General features: G+C 35.5%; 1 pseudogene; it reads right to left on the bottom strand.

Moving 5' to 3' along the window:
- Positions 1-422: 422 nt before the first annotated feature.
- LOC133679016 (small nucleolar RNA R71) lies at positions 423-533 on the bottom strand (annotated as a pseudogene).
- Between the last annotated feature and the right edge of the window lie 17,221 nt (positions 534-17,754).

Here is a 17,754-nt window from a genome sequence, read left to right on the forward strand (position 1 = left end):
ATCTTCTTCAGAAAACATGGCCGAAGAGGATAACCAGTCACTTCATAATGAGAATAATGAGAATAATCAAGTTATAAAACTTACAGATCACATGAATCCTACAAGAACAAGTGCACCATCATGTATAATTTTACCTCCTGATGCATCTCACTTCAATTTTAAGCCAGACATTATTCAATTTTTGCCTAATTTTCATGGTTTAGATCTAGAAAATCCATACTTGCATTTGAGAGAATTTGAAGAAGTTTGTAACATTTATAATGACTCAAATTATAACATGAACACCATCCGATTAAAGCTTTTTCCTTTTTCTTTAAAAGATAAAGGTAAAACATGGCTATAAAATCTTAGGTCAGGATCCATTCATGCTTGAGATAAATGCAATAACAATTTTTGAAGAAGTTTTTTTCTTCTTATAGAACAAACTCTTTCAAAAGACAAATCACCACATTCACTAAAAAACCAGGAGAAATATTTTATCAATGTTGGGATAGGTATAAAGATTTGCTTAATACATGTCCTCATCATGGTTTTGAAATATGGAGATTGGTTTCACACTTTTATAAAGTGTTAACACCTGAAGATAGGCAAATGGTGGAATTGATGTGCAATGGAACTTTTGAAGATAAAGACCCTGAAAAGCAATGGAATACATGGACTTGTTAGCTGAAAATGCTCAGAATTGAGACACTATAGGTACTTATGAGGCACCAGGTAAAACTCAACCTCATACATCTAGTGGAGGTATGTACAACCTTAGGGAAGATCATGACCTCCAAGCCAAATTTACATCTTTAGCTAGAAATGTTGAGGCACTAGAATTGAAAATGAGTGGTCAATTGAAATCTGTTCAAGAAATTGTATGTCAAATCTGTGAAACTAATGAACACACAACCAATGATTGTCCAACTTTGCCTTCTTTCAAGGAATGTCTCCATGAGCAAGCCAATGCTTTAAACAGTTTCCAAAGGCCCAATCATAATCCATACTCGTAAACATACAACCCTAATTTGAGGAATCACCTAAATTTTAGTTGGAAGAGTAGTAACAATAATGCATAAACTTCATAACCACCATTTCAAGCACACCATAATTTTCAAAATTTTTATGGATATGCACCTCCTTATGCTCCCCCTCCTAGAAGAAATCTTGAGGACGCATTGTATGCATTCATTGAAAAGCAAGAGGCAATCAACACTCAACTTGCTCAAACTATGACAGATTTTAAAGATACTCTTGCAAAATTCACATATACTCTTAGTTTTCAAGAGAAAGGTAAGTTTCCATCCCAACCACAACAAAATCCCAAAAGGTAATACAATTCAAATGCAAGCAGCTCTGGAAGCCAACACATGGATCAAGTCCAATCAGTCATTATTCTCCACAGTGGTAAGGTTATTGAAAAACCCATTCTTGAACCTTGTGAGAAAGATGATGAGTTAATCTTTGAGGGTAAGGAAGGGGTTAAACCTGAACATTGCAAAGAAAAGACTAATTCCCCACCAGTACTTCCATTTCCTCATGCCATGACTAAACAAAGGGAAGTTAATCACGATTCTGAAAAATTGAAACTTTCAAATAGGAAGAAATTGAGGACAAGAAAGGCACCAAAAATGTTGTCACGGATCATTTGTCAAAATTGACAATAGATTCGACATCTGACATTACACTAATTGATGATTACTTTCCTGATGAATCTTCTATTGCTTCAATACCTTGGTCTGCTAATATTGATATTTTTCTTGCTTTAGGATTTTTGCTAGCTCATTAGAATACCCAAGATAGAAGAAATTTTTTGAGCGAAGTGAAAAACTTTTATTGGGATGACCATTACCTATTCAAATATTATCCTGATCAATTATTTCAAAGATGCATCCCTGACAATAAGGTAAGTATTGTCATTAAATTTTATCATTCTGAGGCATGTGGGGGACATTTCTTGTCAAAAAAGATGACTACAAAAATCTTACAATGTGGATTCTATTGGCCCACCATGTTCAAGGACACATATGCATTCTGCAAAACCTGTGAAAATTGTCAAAAGGTAGGATTTATTTCAAAACATAGAGAGTCTTTAGATAATCTTCTATTGACTCTTGAAACGTATCCAGATGGAGATGTGCATTGTACAATTTATGATTTATGGGCCCATTTTCATAAAGAACATGCTCAACTTAGTCTTGGGAATCTGACTAAAAAAGACCTTGTTTGTCAATTTTTAAGAAAACTGGATGAGAAGCCTATCATCGACCCATAGCAGGTGTTTAAGCTATTCTTGGACGTAAAACCAAGGGGAGATATGAGCCAAAATTACAACTACTTGTACATACACTTGTTCTGATTAAAAAAAAAACAAAAGAAAAGAAAGAGTGACTCCAGCTGGCCAACATATAGGTGGTATGATTGTATTTTCACTTTCTCATCTATAAAATCTTCTACTTCCACTCATTTCTACTTAACCCATATAGGCACTAAGAATAGAAGGGTGTAACAAATGGAGGTATCCTCAGCTCTTACAATAAAAACTATTTGTGTTTTTAGTGGATCCAGTCCTAGGAAAGAAAAAGAGTTTTTAGAATCAGCAAATCATATTGGTCAGGTACTAATTGAGAGAAAGATTCATTTAGTGTATGAGGGAGGCAGCCTTGGGATAATGGGGAGTGTGTCAACAACTGCATTTTTAGGAGGCAGTCAAGTTTTGGGTATCATTCCAAAAGCTTTAGCCAAAGTGGATATCATCGGAAAAATAGTTGGAGAGAAATTACAATTCTCCGCAATGTCTAAACGAATGAATGCAATGTTTGATCATGTTCACGCCTTCATTGCCTTACCAGGTGGTTTGGGCATATTAGAAGAGATATTTAATATTTCCTCTTGGGCCCAACTGAACATTCATAAAAAACCTATAGGTTTGCTCAATGTTAATGGTTTTTATGATAATTTGTTGTCTTTTCTTAATCATGTTGTGAAACAAAATTTTCTAACATCTTCGGCACGACAAATCATAATCTTTATTGCTACTGCTGAACAACTGCTTGATCATCTACAATCTTTCATCCCTGTAATTGATTCCTCCATGAGTAGAATAGACTGGTCAAATAGAGAAAGCCGTAAAAAGCTTAGATTGGATTTGAGCCTTAGTTTGTAAGAACTTGTGTCTTTTGGTTTTATTAATAACATAATATTTTTTGTTTTGTTATTTCTTCTGTGTGTTTCAGGTTTGTCAGTGTTCACTATTTCAGGTGATGTCTTCTATACTCTATCTTTCTACCTTAGGACATTGAGGATAATGTCTCGTTTTAGTTGGGATGAGAGGGTAATAGTTGACATTTAAAAAAAAAAACTAACTAACTAACTGTTTTTACTATTATTAAAACCATTTGACAGAACTGTTATTAGGATGACAGAGTAAGGAGGAATTCTATTGACTCTTGAGACGCATCTTAGTAAATATTCTTCTCAAGGTCTATCATAACACTTCTTGAAATATCCAGGTTTACAAACTCTCGCATTGTTATCACTTGATTCTGCTCATATACTCATTTAACAAGTATTCTTAAACCTTCATTTTCACACACACTTTAACATATGATTGTGGGTTGCACATTGGATTATTACATTATTTATGCTCTTTTGCTAAAGGTAACAAGTAAGGGAAAGGGATAGTATATAATTTGTAAAAAAAAAAATTAAACAAAAACAAATTGATAATATTGATGATAATATAAATGTAGATAAGTTTGGTTTCGTAGCCTCCCTAACCTAAGCAATTAAGCCCGAATGGGTGTTTTAACACCTAATACCCTAAAATCAACTGAGTTGGGAGTTATTGGCCTAGTGCTTGTTATATGGGTTGAGGAGAAAAGCTTAAGGGAATCAAGCATTGCACTATCTACGTATCAGTATCTGCAACCCGAGTTACTAAGCTCGTAGGGGTGTCTCAACATCTAATGCCCTAAGACCTACTGGTATGGGAGTCATTAGCCTAAAGCTCGTTACATAGGTTAAAGATGAATTGTGTTTTAAGTTATATATATAAGAACAAAAAAAAGGAAAAAAGAAAAAAAAAGATAATAATCCCAACCCAAGGAAGTTAACCTTAGAAAAACATTAGAACAAAATTATGTTCTCATCCAAGTAAAGCCCCCTAACTATGTGTTGATATATTGAGCATAAAAGGAAGGTTTATTAATATCTTGTTTAAGAAGTATGAAGCAGATATATAAATTTAATGAGAGTTTGTATTTTTTGGATAGATTAATGGAAGTTGAATGATGAATGCCTTCCTTTTGAATGTCGCAAATTGTTTTAACGCTTTGATTACTAGGGGCTAGTAATAAGCTGGTTGGGGGTGTGATTAGTACTTAAAAGTGCATTTTTATCAAGGTTTTATATCATCATATTGCACTTAAAGTATCATTAAATTCCCTAACTTAAGCAAGTTTTATAATAACAAGTCTGATAACACAAGATATCTTTAATTTATGGTAAATGCTCATTTTGAATGCAGGCATATCTCATAATTTAAAGGATTGGTTGATGTTTTTAAACTATTGAATGTGAAAAGACAAAGAGAGGGCTAAGCTTAAAGAAGAGATACTAGTTCAATTTAAACTGGAACATCATTAAGTTATTTGATCATAATTGGAGCTGTAAAACATGGATTTAGGTTTGGTTTATATGGATGGAAAGCTAAGACATAAGCCTAAAATGTGCATGAAGAATCTAAGATTCAAAACGACCATTTTCAAGTTCAAATTGTAGCAACAAAAGAGAAGTCGGAATCTGTCTGCAGCCCAGACACTGTTCTGTGTTCAGTCCATATCTCAAGTTATAGAAGTCCAAATGAGCTCATTTGTTGTTTTACTGGAAAGTTGCGATAAATGTCCAGAACTTTCATGATGACTATTTGTTCAAAGTCTGACGTTAGCAATGACGTTGTGTTCAAACAAGAAGATGATGGTTGTCATCAAGTCAATAGGTGGTCACCCACTCAATAATTAGTCATCAATTCAATATTTCCAAATTTTAGCCTATAAAAGGAGGCATTTGCCATACATTTAGACATCTTGGTTTTCAGGTCAAGATCATATTCTTGCTTTCTTTCTTTGTATTTTTGTAATGTTTAAGTTTTGCTTTCATTATCTCTTGTTTATGCTTTTCATTATAACTATGTTCTTATCTAGTTTACTTACGTTTCTCTTCTTCATAATGTTTAGCTAAATTTATTATGTCAAGGTGAAAAAGTTTCACTAATGGTGTTAGAATAGGTATAATCCAAGAAAGTTTGTTATTAACGTGTCTTATCTTTTTATCTTACTAATTCTTAATACCTTGCTTATTAAATGATTAATCTAGAATTGTATTGTACAACCCTTGGTACAACAAATACTTGGCACTTTCATAGCCTACTGTATGGTATAACCGACATATGTGCTATGAAAGGAACTTGATTTGTTGTTAACATATGTGACACGACCAAAAGATTGATGTCTTTTCCCAAGTGCAGGAGTGTCGAAGTAATAAATAACCCAGCAAGACCGGGGTCGAACCACAGGGAGGTTACTTGTATAAATTATAAGCAACAATAATACTACAACAATAGTAACAATAATAATAATAATAATAATAATAATAATAATAATAATAGTGAAGAAGAAGAGGAAGAAGTTGATGAGAACTTTGAGATGAAAGATTAACGTAAGGATTAAACAATGATAACAACAAATGTCAAGGTTAGAGGATCCACTAATGGTATTTCAAACAAGTATAGTATAAACCCTTATTATTCAATTGGAAACCACACACAAGGAGGTTCCAATCAGATTATAAATTGTTAACATGATTACATTAGCTATCTTATTCGAATAATGCTAATACTTGTAAATGTTATCAGGCATTCATGATTATAACTTATGTTAACAACAAATCAAGTTCCTTTCATAGCTCAGGTGTCGGTTATACTATACAGTATGGGCTATGAAAGTACCAAGTATTTGTTGTACCAAGTGTTATACAACATAAATCTAGATTAACCATTTAACAAGCAAAGTATTAAAAGTGAATAAGATAACAAATATAAAGCATGTTAGTATCCAACATTAAAGTCCATGTTGAGTTTATATTATACTTATCCTTACACCATTAGTGTAACCTTTTCACCTTGACATAATTAACTTAGCTAGACATAATGAAAGAAATAAACATAAATAAACAAGATAAGAACATAAGTAAGATAAAAGTTAACTAAGTAAAGGAAAGGAAATGAAAGGTATAAACTTGATATTAATGAAAGCAAAGCATAAGCAATACAAAGAGAGAAAGCAAGAGCATGATCTTGATCTCAACACCAAGATGCCTAAATACATGGCAAATGCCTCCTTTTACAGGCCAAAATTCGGAACTATTGATTTGTTGACTAATTGATGAGTGGGTGGCCACATCTTGACTTGGTGACAATTCTTATCTTCTTGTCTGCCAAAAATGTCATTGATGACGTCATAATTGGAACAAACTTAAATCATGAAAGTTTTAGGAAATTGTCTCATCTTTCCAGGGTAAAAATTTGAGATCATTTGGACTTCTAGAACTTGAGATATGGGCTGAACATTGAACAGTGTCTGAGCCGCAGGACAGATTTAGACTTCTTTGTTGTTGCTACAATTTGGACTTGAAAAAAACCTTTTTAAATCTTAGGCTCCACATAAAAGTTGTAGGCCTATGTCTTATCTTTCCATCCATATAAAATGGACCTAAATCCAAGATCTACGTCTCCAGATATGACCCAATTACCGAACTGTGTTCCAGTTTGGACTGCACCAGCATCTCTTTGGCCATCTTTTTGTCCTTTCAATTTCAGTACTTCAACTCATCAATCAATTCTTTCATTTATGTGATAGGCCTGCATTTAAGATGAACATTTACCATGAATTAAAGGTATCTTATATAATTAGATATGTTATTATAAAACATGCTTTAGTTAAGGAGTTATTGATACTTTAAGTGCAAAATGATGATATAAAACCTTGATAAAAATACACTTTTAAGTACTAATCACACCCCCCAACCAGCTTATTACTAGTCCCTAGTAATTAAGGCGTTAAAATAGAAAAACAATTTGCAAATTCCACAAAGCAAAGCATTCATCATTCAACTTCCATTAATCTATCCAGATAAACAAACTCTCATTAAATTTTATATATCTGCTCAATACCTCTTAAACAAAATATTAATAAACCTTTCTTGTTATGTGCTCAATGTATGAAACATAGATGATGGGGCTTTTATTAGAAGAAAACAATATTTTGTTCTAATGTTTAAGGTTAACTTCCTTGGGTTTGGATTATTTTATTTTATTTTACTCTTTTTTTTTTATTATCTATACATATAACTTAAAACACAATGCATCTTTAACCCATGTAACGAGCTTTCAGCTAATGACTCCCAGACCAGTTGATCTTAGGGCATTAGGTGTTGAGATACCCCTACGAGCTTAGTAACTCGGGTTGCAGATACTGATACGTAGATAGTGCAATGTTTGATTCCCTTAAGCTTTTCTCCTTAACCCATGTAACAACCTTTGGGCCAATAGCTCCCAAGTCAGTTGACTTTAGGGTATTAGGTGTTAAAACATCCCTTCGGGCTTAATTGCTTAGGTTAGGGAGGCTACGAAACCAAACTTATCTACATTTTTATTATCATCATTTTTTTCTCTTTTTTTTTGTTTTTTTTATGGAAATTATAGACTATCCCTATCCCTTAGTTGTTACCTTTAACAAAAGAACATAAATAATGTAATAATCCAATGTGCAACCCACAATCATATGTTAAAGTGTGTGTGTGAAAATGAAGGTTTAAGAATATTTGTTAAATAAGTATATGAGCAGAACCAAGTGATAACAATGCGAGAGTTTGTAAACCTGAATATTTCAAGAAGTATTCTAATAGGCCTTGTTATGAATATTGCAAATAACCATTAGAAAATGTTTACTAAGATGCGTCTCAAGAGTCAGTCCCCCTTACTCTGCCATCCTAGTAATAACAGTTTTGCCAAATGGTTTTTAAAACAAAAACAGTTAGTTGGTTAGTTTTTTTTTTTAAATACTGCTACCCTCCCCCCCCAACCAAAACGAGACATTGTCCTCAATGTCCTAAGGTAGAAAGATAGAGTATAGAAGACATCACCTGAAACAACGAACACTGACAAACCTGAAACACACTTAAACAAATATAAGAAATAACAGAACAAAATACTATGGTAGAAATAAAACCAAAAGACACAAGGATTCACAAACGAAGGCTCAAATCCAATCTAAGCTTTTTACGGCTTTCTGTAGTTGACCAATTTATGCGACTCATGGAAGGATCAATTACAGGGGTGAAAGATTGTAGTTTGTCGATCAATTGTTTAGCAGTAGCAGCAGAGATTATGATTTGTCGTGCCGAAGATGTTAGAAATTCCTGTTCCACAGCTTGATCAAGAAAAGACAACAAAGTGTCATAAAAACCATTAACATTGAGCAAACCTATAGGTTTATGGTGAATGTGAAGTTAGGCCCAAGAGGAAATATGAAAGATCTCTTCCAATGTGCCCAGACCACCTGGTAAGGCAATGAAGGCATCAACATAGTTAAACATTGTATTCATTCGATCAAACATTGTGGAGACCTGTAGTTCCTCTCAAATTGTTCTTCCAATGATGTCCCCTTTTGTTAAAGCTTCGGGGACGACCCCCAAAACTTGACTACCTCCTAAAAATGCAGCTATTGCCACACCCCCATTAACCCAAGGCTACCTCCCCCATACACTAAATGAATCTTTCTCTCAGCTAGTACCTGACCAAGATGATTTGCTGCTTCTAAAAAAACTATTTCCTTCCCAGGACTGGATCCACCGAAAACACAAATATTTTTTATGTGATAACTTGAGGAACCTGCCATTTCTACACGCTTCTATATCTGTCTAATGTAAGGGTTGAGTAGAAATGAGGGGAAGGAAGAGAAGACTTTATAGATGCGGAATTGAAAATGCAATCATATCACTTATATGTAGGCCAGCTGGAGTCTCACACTCTCTCTCTCTCTTTATTTATTTATTTATTTATTTGAAAAAAGCATGTGTATGTACAGGTAGTTGTGATTGTGGCTCACATCTTCCCTTGGTTTTACGTCCAAGAACAGCTTAAACTCCCTCTATGGGTCAGGGATAGGCTTCCCATCCAGTTTTCTTAAAAACTGGCAAACAGGGTCTTTTTTAGTCAGATTCCCAAGACTAAGTCGATCACGTTCTTTATGGAAATGGGGTCATAAGTCTTGAAATGCACAATGCATATCTTCACCAGGATATGTCTCCAAAGTCAATATAAGATTATCTAAAGATTCCTTATGTTTTGAAATAAATCCTAACTTTTGACAATTTTCACAAGCTTTGCAGAATGCATGCGTGTCCCTGAACATGGTGGGCCAATAAAATCCATTTTGAAAGATTTTTGCAATGGTCTTTTTTGATGAGAAATGACTCCCACATGCTTCAGAATGATAAAATTTAATGACACTACTTACCTCATTGTCCGCAATGCATCTTTGAAATATTTGATCAGGACAATGTTTGAATAAGTTAAGGTCATCCCAATAAAAGTTTCTCACTTCGTTCAAAAACTTTCCTTTATCTTCGGTACTCCAATGAGTTGGCAAATCTCCTGAGGCAAGGAAATTGATATTTTTAGCAAACCAAGGCATTGAACTAAGAGAAAGTAAGGATTTGTCAAGAAAGTAATCATTGGTTGGTGTGATGTCAGATATCAAATCTGTTGTCACTCTTGACAAAAGATTCGCATCAACATTTTCAATGCCTTTTTCATCCGTGATTTCTTCCTGAGAATAAGTCATTTGCAAATCTTCAAATTCATCAAACTCAGTATTACTCAAAGTAGATTCAAATTGATCATAAACCAATTCTTCAATAAAATCTACTTCTTGTAAATCATTATCATCTCCAGGTTGCTTGCAAATTTTGAAAATATTCATCTCCAATGTCATGTTTCCAAAAGATAGCTTCATCAGTCCATTCCTACAATTAATCAATGCATTAGAAGTTGCAAGAAATGGACGCCCTAAAATAACAGGAAATGAATTACATGCTTCAACAGGTTGTGTGTCCAAGACAATAAAGTCCACAGGATAAATGAATTTATCAACTTGTACTAACACATCTTTAACTATTTCTCTAAGCACTTTTACAGATCTATCGGCAAGTAAAAGAGTCACAGAAGTTGGTTTTAACTCACCTAGATTGAGACTTTGAAAAACTGAATATGGAAGTAAATTCACACTAGCTCCAAGATCAAGTAAAGCTCTTTCAATTTTATGTTCTCCAATAAAGCATGAAATTGTAGGACAACCAGGATCTTTATATTTCAATGCATTATTGTTCTGAATAATGGCACTTACTTGTTCGGCTAAAAAGGCTTTCTTTTTCACATTCAGTTTTCTCTTCATAGTGCACAGATCTTTCAAAAATTTAGCATAAGAAGGAACATGTTTAATAGCATCCAACAAAGGTATATTGATCCTTACCTATTTGAAAGTTTCAAAGATTTCAGAGTTGTGATTGACTTTCCTTTGTTTGGTCATGGCATGAGGAAATGGAAGTGCTGGCGGGGAATCAGTCTTTTTTTTGTAATGATCATATTCAACCCCTTGCTTACCCTCAGAGATTGATTCATCATCATTCTCACAAGGTTCAAGAATGGGTTTTTCAATAACCTTACCACTGCGAAGAGTGATGACTGATTTTACGTGATCCATGTGTTGGCTTCCCGAACTACTTGCATTCACATTGTATTGCCCCTTTGGATTTTGTTGTGGTTGAGATGAAAACTTACCTTTCTCTTGGAAACTGAGAGCAGATGTGAACTTTGCAAGAGTATCTTTAAAATCTATCATGCTTTGAGCAAGTTGAGTGTTAATTGCCTCTTGCTTTTCCATAAATGCATGCAATGTTTCCTGAAGATTTCTTCTAGGAGGGGGAGCATAAGGAGGTGCATATCCATGAGAATTTTGGAAATTATGGTGTGCTTGAAACGGTGGTTGTGAAGTTTGAGCATTATTGTTCTCACTCTTCCAACTGAAATTTGGATGATTTCTCCAACCAGGGTTATATGTTTGCGAATATGGATTATGATTGGGCTTTTGAAAACTGTTTAATGCATGGGCTTGTTCATGGAGACATTCTTTAAAAGAAGGTAAGGTTGGACAATCATTGGTTGAATGTTCGTTGGTTTCACAGATTTGACATGCAATGTCTTGAACAGATTTTAATTGACCACTCTTTTTCAATTCTAGCGCTTCGACTTTTTTAGCTAAAGATGCAAACTTGGCTTGGAGGTCATGATCTTCCCTAAGGTTGTACATACCCCCACTAGATGTATGAGGTTGGGTTTTACTTGGTGCCTCATAAGTACTTGTGGTGTCCCAATTTTGTACATTTTCAGCTAGCAAATCTAAGTACTCCATTGCTTCATTAGGGTCTTTATCCTCAAAAGTTCCATTGCACATCAATTCAACCATTTGCCTATCTCTAGGAGTTAACCCTTCATAAAAATGTGAAACTAATCTCCATGTTTCAAAACCATGATGGGGGCAAGTATTAAGCAAGTCTCGATACCTATCCCAACATTGGTAAAATGTTTCTCCTGGTTTTTTAGAGAAAGTAATGATTTGTCTTTTGAAAGAGTTTGTTCTATGGGATGGAAAAAATTTCTTTAAAAATTGTTGTTGCATTTCATCCCAAGCACGAATGGATCCAGGTCTCAAATTTTGTAGCCATGTTTTAGCTTTATCTTTTAATGAAAAAGGAAAAAGCTTCAATCTAATGGTGTACATGCTACAATTTGAGTCATTATACGTGTTGCAAACCTCCTCAAATTCCCTTAAATGCAAGTATGGATTTTCTAAATCTAAGCCATGAAAAGATGGTAAAAGTTGAATAATGCCTGTCTTAAATTAAAATGAGATGCATCAGGAGGAAAAACTATGCATGAGGGTGCACTTGTTCTTGTGGGATTCATGTGGTCTCTAAGTGTTCTAACCCGAATATTCTCATTATTTTCATTATGAAGTGATTGGTTATCTTCTTCAGCCATATTTTCTGAAAATGATGAGGATACCCTACAAAGTCTACCACTTAATGTACGTGACCACACTCTCATGCACGTGTAAGAAGAATAAAAGGAAGAAGAAAATAAAAGAAAGAGAAACAAAACAAAAGAAACAAAGTTAGATACAAGAAAAGAGAAAAGAGAAAATAGAATAAATACTATAATTTGTACAAGAATTTACCTCCCCGGCAACGGCGCCAAAAACTTGACACGACCAAAAGATTGATGTCTTTTCCCAAGTGCAGGAGTGTCGAAGTAATAAATAACCCGGCAAGACCGGGGTCGAACCACAGGGAGGTTACTTGTATAAATTATAAGCAACAATAATACTACAACAATAGTAACAATAATAATAATAATAATAGTGAAGAAGAAGAGGAAGAAGTTGATGAGAACTTTGAGATGAAAGATTAACGTAAGGATTAAACAATGATAACAACAAATGTCAAGGTTAGAGGATCCACTAATGGTATTTCAAACAAGTATAGTATAAACCTTTATTATTGAATTGGAAACCACACACAAGGAGGTTCCAATCAGATTATAAATTGTTAACATGATTACATTAGCTATCTTATTCGAATAATGCTAATACTTGTAAATGTTTTCAGGCATTCATGATTATAACTTATGTTAACAACAAATCAAGTTCCTTTCATAGCTCAGGTGTCGGTTATACCATACAGTATGGGCTATGAAAGTACCAAGTATTTGTTGTACCAAGTGTTATACAACATAAATCTAGATTAACCATTTAACAAGCAAAGTATTAAAAGTGAATAAGATAACAAATATAAAGCATGTTAGTATCCAACATTAAAGTCCATGTTGAGTTTATATTATACTTATCCTTACACCATTAGTGTAACCTTTTCACCTTGACATAATTAACTTAGCTAGACATAATGAAAGAAAGAAACATAAATAAACAAGATAAGAACATAAGTAAGATAAAAGTTAACTAAGTAAAGGAAAGGAAATGAAAGGCATAAACTTGATATTAATGAAAGCAAAGCATAAGCAATACAAAGAGAGAAAGCAAGAGCATGATCTTGATCTCAACACCAAGATGCCTAAATACATGGCAAATGCCTCCTTTTATAGGCCAAAATTCGGAACTATTGATTTGTTGACTAATTGATGAATGGGTGGCCACATCTTGACTTGGTGACAATTCTTATCTTCTTGTCTGCCAAAAACGTCATTGATGACGTCATCATTTGAACAAACTTAAATCATGATAGTTCTAGGAAATTGTCTCATCTTTCCAGGGTAAAAATTAGAGATCATTTGGACTTCTAGAACTTGAGATATAGGCTGAACACTGAACAGTGTCTGGTCTGCAGGACAAATTCAGACTTCTTTGTTGTTGCTACAATTTGGACTTGAAAACAGCCTTTTTAAATCTTGGGCTCCACATAAAAGTTGTAGGCCTATGTCTTATCTTTCCATCCATATAAACTGGACCTAAATCCAAGATCTACAGCTCCAGATATGACCCAATTACCGAACTGTGTTCCAGTTTGGACTGCACCAGCATCTCTTTGGCCATCCTTTTGTCCTTCCAATTTCAGTACTTCAACTCATCAATCAATTCTTTCATTTATGTGATAGGCCTGCATTTAAGATGAACATTTACCATGAATTAAAGGTATCTTATATAATTAGATATGTTATTATAAAACATGCTTTAGTTAAGGAGTTATTGATACTTTAAGTGCAAAATGATGATATAAAACCTTGATAAAAATGCACTTTTAAGTACTAATCAATATGTTAACATCATAAATTCCTGAAAACATTTAAAAGTATGGCGTTACTAAAATAAGATAATTAACATGATCATGTTAAAAATTTATAATGAACTATTAAGGATAAATCATCCAATTGGAACCTCCTTTGTGTATGGTTTATAGTTGATTAATAAAAAGAGTTTATACTATACTTATTTCTAATACTATTAGTGGATCCTATAACCTTGACAATTGCTTTTACCTTTGATTAATACTCACATCAATATGACATCTCAAAAGTTCTCTATCACATCTCAAAAGTTCTCTTCAACTCCTTTTCATTTGTTATTTATAATTTTATATAGTTCACCTTCCTATGGTTCAACCCCTGTCTTACCAGGTTATTTATTACTTTGACACTATTGCACTTGGGATAAGACATCAATCTTTTGATCGTGTCACCTGCCATGCAGATTCCACAATTAGCCCTTGTGAATGGCGTGACCACAAACAATGTGGTGCTACTGGTGCGACTAGTCAAAAGTATGAGGGAAATAAGCTATGAACCGTATATGAGGGAACAAGATGTAGAGATAGCCGGGAGATGGATTAGGAAGGTGGGGAAGACCATGATCTAGATAAACATACCCGAAGGTTTGAGGGTAAATTGTATAACCCAATTATTGTCCGATAGGGCCATGACGTGGTGGGAAACAATTCACTTAAGGCGTGCGACCGAGACACTGACTTGGAGTGACTTTAAGACCGAGTTTGAGAATCAGTTTTATTCTAGGTACCATCGCAAGGTGAAGGAACAAGAGTTCTTGGTGCTAAGATAAGGTGATATGTCGGTATTAGAGTACGAAAAGAGGTTCCATGACCTCTCATTGTTTGCCCCACACTATGTGCCGACAGAGGAACATTTGATTAAGAAGCTGAGAGATGGGTTGCGATAGGAGTTGAGACAAGGACTTGTCACTTTACGGTTTAAATCTATGAGGGAGTTGATTGAGGCTGCACAAGCTCTAAAGGCTTGTATTGGAGAAAGTCAATAGGTACATCAGGGTTTAGGCAAAAAGAGAGATGGGGATTTCTTCGATGGAAGACCACCACTTCCAAAGAAAGGAAAAGGTAGGGTATTTGAGCAGTACAGGAAAAAGGGGAGTTTGATGGTACCACCCCATAAACAGACAAGTGGGAAAGTGATGGTTGGGCAGTCGCACTTGAGGGCAAACTCGTAAAACTGGGACCAATGACCGCAAGAGTATTGATTATCCCCCTTGTGCAAAATATGGACAAAAACACCCTGGGGAGTGCTTAGTCTCACCAAGGCGATGCTTTGTGTGCAGAGGAGAAGGTCATAGGTGGAGAAACTGCTAGTACTTGGGGCAAGAGTGTCATTACTATGGTGGAAGAGGTCATTATAAGAAGGACTGCCCTAACAGGAACACTGGACAGGTACAGGGCTATAGGCAGCCGAGTCAAAGCCACCAGCAGTCCGTCACTGTAAATAGGCCAGTGAGATCTTCTCAATCAGGAGCAAACTCCAATCGAGGGAGGGCGATGGTACAAAATGATCGGACTCGAGGGAGAGTCTTCCACCTGACACATGAGGAGGTCAGGGTTGCATCTGATGTGGTGGCAGGTACACTACTAATGAACAATTTTAGTGTACATGTGTTGTTTGATCCAGGTGCCACCCACTCATTCATTGCCAAGAGAACTGTTATTAAATTGAAAAAGGGAGTAGAAGTAGTAGAAAAGGGATTTGTAATTAGGACTTCAATGGGTAACATGGTTAAAACAAATATTATGTATGTGAGTGTAGGGGTTAGCCTAGCTGGGTATGAAACAATGGTAGACTTAATTCCCTTGGAATTGCACGATTTTGACATAATTCTAGATATGAATTGGTTGAGTAAATACAAGGCCCTAATAGATTGTTATGCTAAAACTGTCACATTCCAAACATCTAAGAGTGAGAGGATGATTTTCAAAGGAGAGAGAATTCTTAAACCGGTCGCATTAATATCGGTTGTAATAGCTCATAAACTTTTAAGAAAGGGATGTATGGGATACCTCACATACATCTTGAACTCTGATGAGGAGGGTTCACGGTTGAAGGACATTCCTGTGGTGAAAGAATTCCCAGATGTATTCCTCGAAGAACTACCAGGACTACCCTCGGAGCGAGAGGTAGAAGTGTCTATATACACTTTTCTTAGGGTCCCATCCATAGCCCAACAACCGTACCGGATGGCTCTAGTAGAGTTGAACGAGTTAAAGACTCAATTGAAGGAATTGCTAGTAAGGGGTTTATACGACCCAACAATTCTCCTTAGGGAGCGTCAGTCCTATTTGTAAGGAAGAAGGACGGGACCCACAGACTTTGTATTGACTATCGTCAGTTGAACAAAATAACGATGAAAAACAAGTACCCATTACCTTGAATAAATGACTTATTTGATCAATTAAAGGGAGTGAGGGCATTTTCAAATATAGATCTGAGATCATGATACTATCAGATGAAGATTAAAGAAGCGGATGTAGCAAAGACCGTATTCAGAACTCGTTACGGACACTATGAGTTTTTAATGCTACCATTCGGGCTAACGAACGCCCCAACCCTCTTCCTGGACTTAATGAATCGGGTTTTCTAACCATACCTTGATAAGTTTGTGGTGGTATTCATTGATGATATACTGGTGTACTTGAATTTCTTCGAGGAGCATGAAGAACACTTGAGGCAGACCTTACAAACCTTGAGAGATCACCAGTTATATGCAAAATTGAGTAAATGTAAATTTTGGTTGGAGAGAGTGACATTTCTAGGACAAGTCATTTCAACCGAAGGTGCTTTCGTGGACCCCCAGAAAGTTGAAGCAATCCTGAAATGGGAAAGATCGACTTCGATCACTAAAATACATAGCTTCCTAGGACTCGCAAGATATTACCAGAGATTTATTGAAGGGTTTTCTCTGATTGCAACTTCTTTGACCTAGCTAACCAGGAAGGATAAGAAATGGGTGTGGTCAGAAGAATGTGAGCAAAGCTTCCAAGAATTGAAAAGAAGGCTCACCACCGCTCCAATGTTAACCCTTCCCTCAGAGATTGAAGGTTTTGTAGTCTATAGTGATGCCTCGGGGAAGGGACTGGGGTGTGTTTTGATGCAATATGGAAGGGTGATTGCCTATGCATCAAGGCAGTTAAAGACTCATGAGGTGAACTACCCGGTGCACGACTTGGAGTTGGCTGCTGTAGTATTTGCCCTGAGGAAATGGAGACACTATTTATATGGGTCTCGAACCTAAATTTTTATTGATCATAAGAGCCTGAAGTATTTGATGTCGCAAAAGAAGTTGAATATGCTGCAAAGAAGGTGGATAAAGCTCATTAAGGATTATGACTACACCATAGAATACCACCCGACGAAAGCAAACATGGTGGTAGATGCCCTCTGTTGCAAAAATAAAGCCACCCTAGGTAAGCCAATGGTGGGAAAGGATTAGCAGTTGGCGGAATTGAAAGAAATGGGTGCAGGATTGGGAATTAGTGCAGGAGGTAGGTTAGTAGCCCAACTGTTGGTGCGACCAACATATCAGGAACAAATATTACAAGCCTAATTCTACGACAATGAGGGGACTAAGATTAGGAAGAATATAAAGGCCGGGATAGAAACAAAATTCCAAGTAGCGGATGATGGGACAATGATCATATGTACCAGATGATGAGACAGTTAAATGGATGGTTCTACGAGAAGCATATGAGTCCAAGTTCTCCATACATCCTGGCAGCATTAAGATGTATTGAGACCTGAAATCCCTCTATTGGTGGCCTAACATGAAAAGGGAAATAGTTGAGTAT

The sequence above is a fragment of the Populus nigra genome, chromosome 18 (assembly GCF_951802175.1).
Source record: "Populus nigra chromosome 18, ddPopNigr1.1, whole genome shotgun sequence".
NCBI classification, from domain to species: domain Eukaryota; kingdom Viridiplantae; phylum Streptophyta; class Magnoliopsida; order Malpighiales; family Salicaceae; genus Populus; species Populus nigra.